General features: G+C 46.3%; 1 pseudogene; it reads right to left on the bottom strand.

The window, feature by feature from the left end:
• Nucleotides 1–424: 424 nt before the first annotated feature.
• Nucleotides 425–646, bottom strand: LOC125388549 (large ribosomal subunit protein eL38 pseudogene; annotated as a pseudogene).
• Nucleotides 647–10,636: the final 9,990 nt, after the last annotated feature.

Here is a 10,636-nt window from a genome sequence, read left to right as displayed (position 1 = left end):
CAAAATTAACACTCGGGGGTCTGAGGCAGGAAGATTGCTAAGTCTGAGTCTAAGCTGTAACATCATGAGCGTCCAGCCTGCCTGGGATGCACAGCGATACCCTGTCTCCACCCAACCGATGACACAATATTTTGAAAATCAATTACAGCAAGCCTATGAGAAACAGAATCAGTTTGCAAAAATGTCTAATATTTTTCTCAATAGCAGAGTGATTTTGTCCCTAGAATATGTTTGACTAATTTAGTAAATAAAGGTGATAGATTGGGCTAGGTGGTGGTGGCTCATGCCTTTAACCCTAGCACTCGGGAGGCAGAGGCAGGTGGATCTCTGTGAGTTTGAGGCTAGCCTGATCTACAGAGTGAATTTCTGAACAGCCAGAGCTACACAGAATAAACCCTGCCCTTTTTTTTTAAGATAATCAAACACAGAGGTCTGCTTCATTTCAGCTCCTTTACTGCCAAACCAGGGGGCAGGGACTGTTTCAACTTCTAAACTTTCTCCTTGTCTGTGATGACCAGGGTGTAAAGGTACCTGCTACAGCAAACCTTGAACTTCACATTTTCCTTGTTCTTCTTGATCTTGACATATTTGGCATCCCCCCGGCCATGAGTAGGAAGTCCTTGATTTCCTCAATTTTCTGAGGCATGGTGAAGGGTGCTCATGCTGGAGACCCTACCTGTGGGGAGCAGTCCTCTGCGAGCCTGCCTCCCCACACTCCCTCCTCCTCCCTCACGAGCTCCCCTCAGACCTGAGCTCCCCAAACCCTCAACCCTGTCTTAAAAAACAAAAACAAAAAGAATGATGGGGGTGTTGTGGTGCTGGAGAAATGGAATCTTGCTAGCAGGCAAGTTCCTGGTAAATCTTTTATTCTGTTACAATTTCCTCTTGTGATGAAGTTCTTTGTCCAGCACATCATTAGAAAAAAGGGTGTAACATGAGGGCCGGTTTGTTGGGGTTTCTATCCCGCCCAATACCCCACAACCAGCAAGCCCCAAAGAAAATCACACAGAGTCTACATTAGGTTATAAACTGATTGGCCCATTAGCTCAGTCTTCTTATTAGCTCTTGTAGCTTATATTAATCCATTGTTCTTATCTATGCTAGCCACATGGTTTGGTGCCTTTCACAGCAGGGCAGGTCACATGTTGTTTCTTCAGTGATCTGGGCAGGAATGGCAGAGGAGCTTCCTGCTTCCCAGAATGCTCCTGTTCTCTTTGCTCCACCTCTACTTCCTGTCTGGTTGACCCGCCTATACTTCCTGCCTGGTCAATCAGCGTTTATTTAAAACATGATTGACAGAATACAGACAATTCTCTTGCACCAAAAGGGTTTCTCAAGGACTCCATCATGGTTCCAGGGACTGGAGTCCATCGTGAAAGGGACAGCATGGCAGCAAGCAGTCAAATCACAAGCTAAGAGATCACACCTCCAAAGACTACAGTCTGGGTGGCCCAACAGTGACTATCCCACAGCCAACAGGCCAGTTCTCTGACAGTTGTTCTGACCTCGGAACTAAATGTCTCAGTTGTCCCCTTCTGACAGTGGAGTCTTGGGGGATTCCTGGAAACCTACCGATCTGCAGTCTGCATCAGAATCCTGAGGAAGTTGATTTCATGCCGGCTATAGCAACAGTCCTGATGAACATGTTAGCGAAAGTGGCAAAAGCAGGCCAAAAGGAGAGCCTCCTGCTGGGGAGTCCTTTCACGTGGGCTGCATCGGAAGATGTCTTCTCGCTTCAAATAATCTGACCAAGAAACCCCCTCCCAAGTGTAGGTACACAGGTTCCCCATTTTTCCCCGAGGTGCTATGCAGGGCTGTTCTGCTTCCTGGTTCCACTGCATCAGCTTGAGGGTGTAGCATAGAACTGCCCTCTCCTGTTATGTTAATTTTGCCTACAGCCCAAGGGTGTAGCTTAGAGAGAACTCTCCCTTTACTGTTATGGTAATTCCACCTGCAAGCAAGGTTCTCGCCCACAGGCAAGGTTCCCGGGTCAGCTTTTCTCTGAGCCTGAGCACGCCCACCTGGCTTCCTCTTTTCTCTGTTCAGCTGCTCTCCGACCTTGGGTGCGGCCCCCTGACTTTTCTCTTTCCTTGTTCCTGATGGGGGGCTGGTGTCTTTCTGCCCCACAGTATATATTTCCGACTTATGCTTAATAAAGCTGCCATTTGCCACTTGCTCTTTGGCAGATGAGCCGGTCTCTTTGTATGTGTGTCGTCTGTTCAAACCCCTAGGACATGCGTCCGTTCTCGTGGGCTCGAGTCAGGAAAGCGCGCGCCTGTTTCGAGGTTCGGGTGTCCACAGAAAAGTGCGGAAGCTTACAGATGGCGTCCCTGGGTGGGCTTTGAATAAGGACTGAAGAACAGCGTTCTGCCGTCTGTGGATCTACCACGAGAAACCCAAAGAGGTAGGGGTTCCCCCACGATCCGGAATCTGGCCAGTGTTGTGATGTGCAGTTGTGCACATGTGATAAGGGGGTATTGAATGAGTTTGATTTTTAGAAGTATGGGTGCCGAAAGGTCTGATCCAGAGCTGAAGGCCAGTGGGCAAATCAGCTGCTAAAATTTCGTAAAGAGACTAGGTGCCAGGATTAAGATGACACACCTCAAGAGACTGTTTAGACTATTTTAAAACTCAGTCCCTGACTCTCACATGCAGGGAACTTTAATTTTTGCCAAGGAGGACAGGCTGGGCGCAGCTAGCTCCCGGCTAAAATCCGTTTCCAAGGTTACAGGACCCAGCTTAAGCAAGCACGCTAGCAATAGCCGATGGCCATGTAACTGCGGGCCTCAGGCTGAGAAAATATTCAAAGGTGTGTCTAACAATTCTATTAAAAGTTTCTGAGTAACTAAAGGCAAAAGAGCCAAAAAGAGAGAGAGTTTTGACAAAATAAAAGAGCGCAGCAGCCTTGAGCCCCAAGCCGTAGATGGAGTTGGGTATTACCCGCAGCTAATGAGCTACATGCTAGGCGGAATGTGATCCACCTGCGCGGAGGCCGACAGACCGTACAAGGTCCGTACACGGGACTCTGGCAGGCTGCACGACCGCGGCTGGCAACTCTAGGAGTCCCAGGAAACTGGCGGCCAAGGCGCGGAACGCTGCGGTGGCAAAAGGTGCCTGCCACAAATGGATGGGCTAAGGGCAGGTTTACGTTGGAGGCTGTATGTAACGTTATGTGAGGCTCGGAACAACGCCTACAGAGCAAAGGCTGCGCACGCCCATGACTAAGGCCGAGCCAGACACAAATGCCTTTAAGCTGACAGAGGCCACGAGCCTACGGTTTTCTGGCAGACAGTTGCTACCTTTGGGTTAGCTCAGAAAGCGTGCCATAGCTGGGGAGCTGCTTCAGCAGGTTGCCGCTTCAGCAGGTTGCCCATATCCTAGATAACAAAGGCAGACCTATAGCCTGGGGCAATGACAGACAACGTTAAGGTGTTAAGGCTGCTAGGTCAAGGATTTTCCATCTCAATAGAAAGCTAAGAAATGGGTTGAATCTAATCGTCAAAGCCACGGGTCTCCATATTGCTTAGTAAATTAAAGGCTTATGCAGTCAGAAAAAGGAAAATATACGGTAAAAAGAGATTCTAAGAGGGAAAAAACCTCTAACTGGGTTAAAAATATATGCAGGCTAAAAGTTAAAGTTCTTTAAGGAAAAGAGTAGTTGGGTGTGGTAGTACACACCTTTAATTCCAATGCCTGGGAGGCAGAGACAGACCTCTGTGCGTTAAAGTTGTTGTAGCACACGCCTTTAATCCCAGCATTGGGGAAACAGAGACTGTGGAACTCTATGAGTTCACGGACAGCCTGGTCTACAGAGTTATTCCAGGACAAAGATGTACGTTTGAGGAGCTTATCTACAAAGAATCATAACTTCCCTCTGCTTCTGGAGTTGGATGAGGAAGTTTGAGTGCAGGTAATTATTCCTTGATCCCTTCTGGGGTCAGGTGAGAGTCCCTCCGTGGCTCCCCATTTGGTGCCATGGTAAAAAGCTAGCCCCAGCAGAGCAATAAGCAAGCTGCTGTTTCTCCTCAACTTCATGCTCTAAGGATTTCATTCAACCTGGACACCCTCCGCCGAGACTCGTAGACGAGATCGGAAAGATGAGGATCGTGAACTGGGTCATCCTGTTGTGTGGCCAGGATGCATTGTGGATTGAGATATAATTAAATAAGAGATAATTAAAAAATGGGAATACCCCGGGTAAATCAGAGTTAAAGAGGTTGTTGTAAGAAACAGTTGTCTGGTTTTAAATCTAATGTTTTCCTTTCTAAGGAAAGGTTGCTTACACATTTTTAGAGGGCTCCAGGCTAGGAGCGGGAGAACGGGTTTCTCAAATTATATTTTTGGAGCAATAGCTCAACTATACCAGGTTTAAAACAATTTATTTAGGACTTAAGTCTAGACAGTTTTAAGTTAAGGATTACTATAGATTCAAAGGTTCCTTAATTATACAGGATTTTAAGTTTACATTTTTTTCGTAAGGGTAATAATTATTTTATTCAAAGTCTAAATTTTCATCATAAATTTGATGGACATTTACATTAAGTTCATGGATTAACTTTCAATAATATTGTTGATTTGGCTTATTTGATACTGTTTTCACGGATGAATAAAGATCTCTCCATTGTCTTATGGCTTATAACTCTTATAAGGTTTAAAGTCTTGTTATACAGGTTTTTTAATTTACATAATTAGAGTTATTCAAAAATGTTTTATAACATTTATGGCTATCTCATTTATCAGGCGTGTTAGAGAGATACATTTGGGTTGTTTTCAGATTCTATATTAATAAAGTAATTCTGCTATATACATGGTTAAACACATGTCCTTATGACATGGTTAAACATCTTTTATATTTAGGCCCTAAAGAGGTATAGCTAAATTTTGAGATGGTATGTTGCCTAATTTTCTAAAAATCCAGACTGTGCCAATTTACATTTCCACCAATCGTGGAAAGGTTTCTCTTAAGTATAAACTGTGAACAATGTTTGATCTTGGTCATGTCATTTAAAATAAGATAGTCTCAAAAGTTATTTTGATTCACATTTCTCCAATGATTAAAGATGTCATGCTTAAGGATTTTTCAAAATGTCTTTCAGTCATTTTTAAGTTTGTCCATTGAGAATTTTCAGTTTAGACTTGTTGCATATATTTTAATTTTATTAATTGCTCTTTGGAGGACTATTTCTGGAGTCCTTATGTTTTTTTTATATGGATTGATGACTGACAAAGATTTCCAAATCTATAGTCAGATATGTCGATCCTATTAATTATTTCTCAAAATGTTGGCGGGAGGCAATGTGCCCCCATAAAGATAACAATTTAAATAATTCTATCCAGTTATGTAAGTGCTCACATACTGGATCAGATAATTATTTTCTGCCCCTGGAAAAGTTCCAGGCGAAACTAATTCCAAAGGATGTTTTGGGGTTCGCTATGCAGCCCAATATTTAGGTCGGTTGCAATGGCACAGGCCAATGAAATTTGCTCTTTGGAGCAGAGACCTGTAGGTCTCTAAGTTCAAGACCAGCCAACGTCAATACTGGCTGAGCTAAGTTTTCTGAGTATTTGTTACTCCCAATATGTAATATGGTCCAGTTCATGTATTAATTTGGGGTAGAGGAATGGTTTGTGTGTTTCCACAGGATGCAAAGCAATCCATTTGGGTCCCTGAATGTCTGGTGTGGACCGTGGATTCCTCTATTCAGAGACCTGAGGAGAAGGCGAGATCAAGAGACCCCGCAGGCGCGGCAGAGGCGGCGAGGAAGATGACAGATTCCTGAGAGATGATCCAGCGCCTGCCTTTGCCCCTTTCCCAGCTTCCTATCTTTGCTCTGCCTTGATCTGCCTGTTTAGCCAAGACTGCTCTACCCCCTGAGGGGAAGCAGCTACTTCCCCTACCCTAGATTGCAGCGGCGAGAACCCTGCAGGTCAGACAGAAATACCATGGACATTCGAATTAATTTAAATTCTCGATTGGATGCTTTTGTTGATCTTTACAAACTGGATGTGGATTTTGACCTCTGTTGGTCGCTGGATAAGATTTTGCTGCTTTTCTCGGACCCCGGAATACAAAATTGCTAATTGGCTTTAATTTAGTATGGTTAGTCATTCCAGGGGTCCCATTTGCCGGTGCCGTAACCTTACTCAAAAGGGCTCTATTCAGAGCAAAACGTTTCAGACACTGTGCAAGCACAGTCTCTCCCAGGATTGCTCATGTGTATGCTAAAACATTTTCACCTGGCCAATGGCTTCAGGTCCGCCACGGCCTGGCCCTAGTAGGCATTCACCTCGGAGTATCTTTCAGCATAAATATGGCTGGATTCAATGTATGACTAGTAAGCAATGACGGGTTTATTGCACGGGGGGGGGGGCAGTCTTGCCTAAGACAAGGGGTGCGTTTGGACCTGAACACATTCCCGTAGACGGGTTTAGGGATCTGACCCAACGACCGACATGCCTAAGACAGCTGCTAGTCATCATATTTTATATATATTTAAAGGGAGACTTGTAGGTACACAGGTTCCCCATTTTTCCCGAGGTGCTATGCAGGGCTGTTCTGCTTCCTGGTTCCACTGCATCAGCTTGAGGGTGTAGCATAGAACTGCCCTCTCCTGTTATGTTAATTTTGCCTACAGCCCAAGGGTGTAGCTTAGAGAGAACTCTCCCTTTACTGTTATGGTAATTCCACCTGCAAGCAAGGTTCTCGCCCACAGGCAAGGTTCCCGGGTCAGCTTTTCTCTGAGCCTGAGCACGCCCACCTGGCTTCCTCTTTTCTCTGTTCAGCTGCTCTCCGACCTTGGGTGCGGCCCCCTGACTTTTCTCTTTCCTTGTTCCTGATGGGGGGCTGGTGTCTTTCTGCCCCACAGTATATATTTCCGACTTATGCTTAATAAAGCTGCCATTTGCCACTTGCTCTTTGGCAGATGAGCCGGTCTCTTTGTATGTGTGTCGTCTGTTCAAACCCCTAGGACATGCGTCCGTTCTCGTGGGCTCGAGTCAGGAAAGCGCGCGCCTGTTTCGAGGTTCGGGTGTCCACAGAAAAGTGCGGAAGCTTACACCCAAGAGCACCCAGAATCTTGGGTTTTAGTTGTTTCCAGATATTGCAGAGTTAGCCACCAAGATCAGCCATTCCAAGGGGCTCAAAGTCATTGTGTTTGTGTAGCCAGAGTTGAGTCATTGTGCTTGTCCACCCATGAGGAACCAGATGGGAGACAGGCTGGACACAGAATGAGACTTTTGTAGCTACTAGAAGCAGTGACGTAAACAGAACAATGTCCGTGGCCTTTGAGTGTGCTAGACCGGCCGGATGGCTCAGTGGGTAGAGATTCCTCACCTATGACTCTAATGACTTGAGTTTGATCGTGGGATCCACATGACGGAAGGAGGGTATTGACTCTAAGTTGTTCAGTGACCTCCACGTGTACACACACACACACAAGTTAATAAATAAATGTATAAGAATCATGTTTGAGGGGCAGAAAACAAAGAGGTTTTTTAGCTGACTGTGTTTTGTACATTTCTAAAGCAGCTCGAGGGACCAAGGACCTACAGTTCAGTGGTGGAACGCAGGCCTAGGCATTTGCAGGACCCTTATCATTAGAAAGAGAAATAAAGAAAACCAACGACTGCACGAAACAATGATGCTTCTTCCAGGCTTGTACAAGCAGGGTGCTAAGACTGCCGATTGGGAAGGGAGAGCAGAAAAGGAGAGGCTTAAAGGGGGTAAGAAAATAGAAAAGCAAGGCTAGAAAACACTCAGAGCAGGGGAAGTGCCTGTATGCCAGCCTTCCGCACCTGGGGCTCAGCTAAAGGAAACAAAACAACAAAGAGAAAGAAGGGGGGCTGGGTAGAGTTGATGGAGGCTGGGAGTGCAGCTTGAGTGCAGGCAGCCTGCTTGTTTGAAAGGAGGTCATTTTTCCTTGGGCGGGGGGGGGGGGGCGATGAAAGATGTGGGACAGGGCAGGGTAGGAGCCCGAAGGAAGGGGTGAGCATGTGCCATCTGGGACACCAAGAGCCTCAAGTGTGGAAATCTACCCGAAATTACTCTAACCCCCCTCCCTGATCATCCAGTGTCTGTCAGGGTCTGTGGGGGAGCTGTCTGCCCACTCTGGAGCCTCCCCAAGCCCCATGCAAAATAACACACATAGCTTTTCTCTCACACTGCCAGAGAGGCCAAAATGACCCGGGAAGAGAGGTGTCCACACTGAGCGGTAGGGCAGATTGCAGACAGCACCAAGCCAGCTGCAACACAGAGGCCCAGAGTGGGGAATCTGAGGGAATCTGCTCTGAAAAGCCAAATAGACCCAGGGGCTGAAGTGGTGGCACATGCGCAGAACTCCACACTGGAGGAGTGGAGGCAGGGGGTCAGTTCAAGGTCATCCTCAACTAAAGTTTGCTTCTCACTACTATTGAGTCAGGGGGATGCACTTCAACAAACAAGGCTGGAAGGGAAAACAGGATCCAAGTGTGCATAACGTAACTCTATCATCTCACCTCAGATTTTGGGTAGGATACAAAGGTCCCCTCCCGCATTTGTGTGTGTGTATGTGTCTGTGTAGATCAGAGGACACCTTGTGAGAATCAGTTCTCTTCTAAGGTGGGCTCCAGGCTTGCATATCAAGCTCTCTCTCTCTTTTTTTTTTAAAAAAATGTATTTATGAATGAGTACTCTGCCTACATGTAGGTCTGCACACCAGAAGAGACATCAGATCCCATTATGAGTGGTTGTTAGATGCCATGTGGTTGCTGGAACTTGAACTCAGGACCTCTGGAAGAGCGGCAGGTGCTCTTATTTACTGTGCCAGCTCTCCAGCTCCATATCAAGCTCTCCCATCTGAACTATCTTGTCAACTGTGGTGATATTTTATTTGTGTTGTAACAAATAAAACTTGCCTGAGGATCAGTGGGCAGAGCTAGCTGCTACTTAATCACAGAGGCAGTTCAGGGACACACACGGGAGGTGGAAGCAGGAAGATCAGGAGTTCAAGGCCACACTGTGCTACGTGAGATTTAACCACTCTAAAGAGAAATAGAGCTCACACCTTTGATCCCAGCACTTGGGGTCTCTCACAGCCCTAGAGAAGTGGAGACAGGAAGTGGTATGGCTGGGTGGAGAGAAGATTAAGGCAGGAGGAGACAGGAACTCAATCTTTTTAGGCTGAGGAGTTGGCAGGGTAAGAAGTGATTGTGGTTCGCTCCTTTGTCGTTCTGATCTTTCAGCTTTCACCCCGATATCTAACTCCGGGTCTTTATTATTTTTTTTAAATATTTATTTATTTATTATGTATACAATAGTCTGCCTGTGTGTATGTCTGCAGGCTAGAAGAGGGCACCAGATGTCATTACAGATGGTTGTGAGCCACCATGTGGTTGCCGGGACTTGAACTCAGGACCTTTGGAAGAGCAGGCAATGCTCTTAACCACTGAGCCATCTCTCCAGCCCCCCGGGTCTTTATTATTAACACCAATTGGAATTCACACTACGGTCAACCATATTACATTTTTAAGGCAATGTTTTCAGAAATGTAAAAGCTAAACACACATACACGCACGCACACACACACACAGAGAGAGAGAGAGAGAGAGAGAGAGAAAAGAGAGAGAGAGAGAGAGGTGATCTTAGATGTCTTTCCTCAACTGTCTGCCTTGTTTTCTGAGACAGAGTCTCTCAGTGGCCTGGGACTTGCTGAGTAAGCTAGGCTTGCTGGGCAGTGAACTCCAGGGATCCACCCGAGTCTGCCTCCCCAGCCCTGGGATTACACGTGCATACCACCTGGGTCCAGTCTCCCCGTTGCTCAGCTCCTCAGCTCCCTGTCACCTCTCTCTCTAATCAAGGTGCTTACAGCGGCTCAGTTGTCCCGCGAGTTCTTGGATGGATAAACAGGACGATGGCCACAGGTGTATTACCACCCGGACATAGCAAGGTGCAGGCCATCCTGGGGTACACAGTGAGACCGTCTCAAACAACAAAGGAAATCTATAAATACTCTTTACTCGGAGATTGAGACTGCAAGATCCAAAGCCTGCTTGGGCTAGAGGGAGTTAAGGTTACACTGAGCAATTTAGCAAGGACCCAAGTCTCAAATATAAAAAGACTGGGGCCAGGTGTGGTGGCACATGTCTGTCCTCCCAGCACTTGGGAAGCTAAAGCAGGACCAGGAGTTCAAGGTCAGCCTGGGCTACAGGAGATCCTACCTCAAAGAGGGGTTTGGAGGAAAACAAGAGATGTAGCTTAGTGACAGGGTTGCTTGGTTGGCCCTGGGATCAAGTGCTGGGGGTACTTAAAATTATGTACATATTTGAAATAGTTTAGAAAGAAACTAAATTTGCACCAAATATGTATAGACTTTTACTGTGTGTATAGTCTCTGAACCCCAGTGTAGGAACCACTGATCCAGCACCTCTAGGCAGTGTGAGGCACCCGGAGCCAGAGGATGTATGTTACAGGCTAATATGAGTTGCTTTACATAAGTGATTTGTGATGTTTTGAATGAGATGTGCCCCATAATCCCAGGCATTTCAATACTGGTTCCCATTTAGTGGTGCTGTCTGGAGTGGTTTAGGAGCTGTGGCCTTGTTGGAGGAAGTGTCACTGGGTGCAGGTTGAAAAGTTAAGGATTGACACCATTTCTAGTCC

This window comes from Myodes glareolus, chromosome 6 (assembly GCF_982192425.1).
Source record: "Myodes glareolus chromosome 6, mMyoGla1.1, whole genome shotgun sequence".
Classification (NCBI taxonomy): domain Eukaryota; kingdom Metazoa; phylum Chordata; class Mammalia; order Rodentia; family Cricetidae; genus Myodes; species Myodes glareolus.
This window is presented reverse-complemented; position numbering and strand designations above follow the sequence as displayed.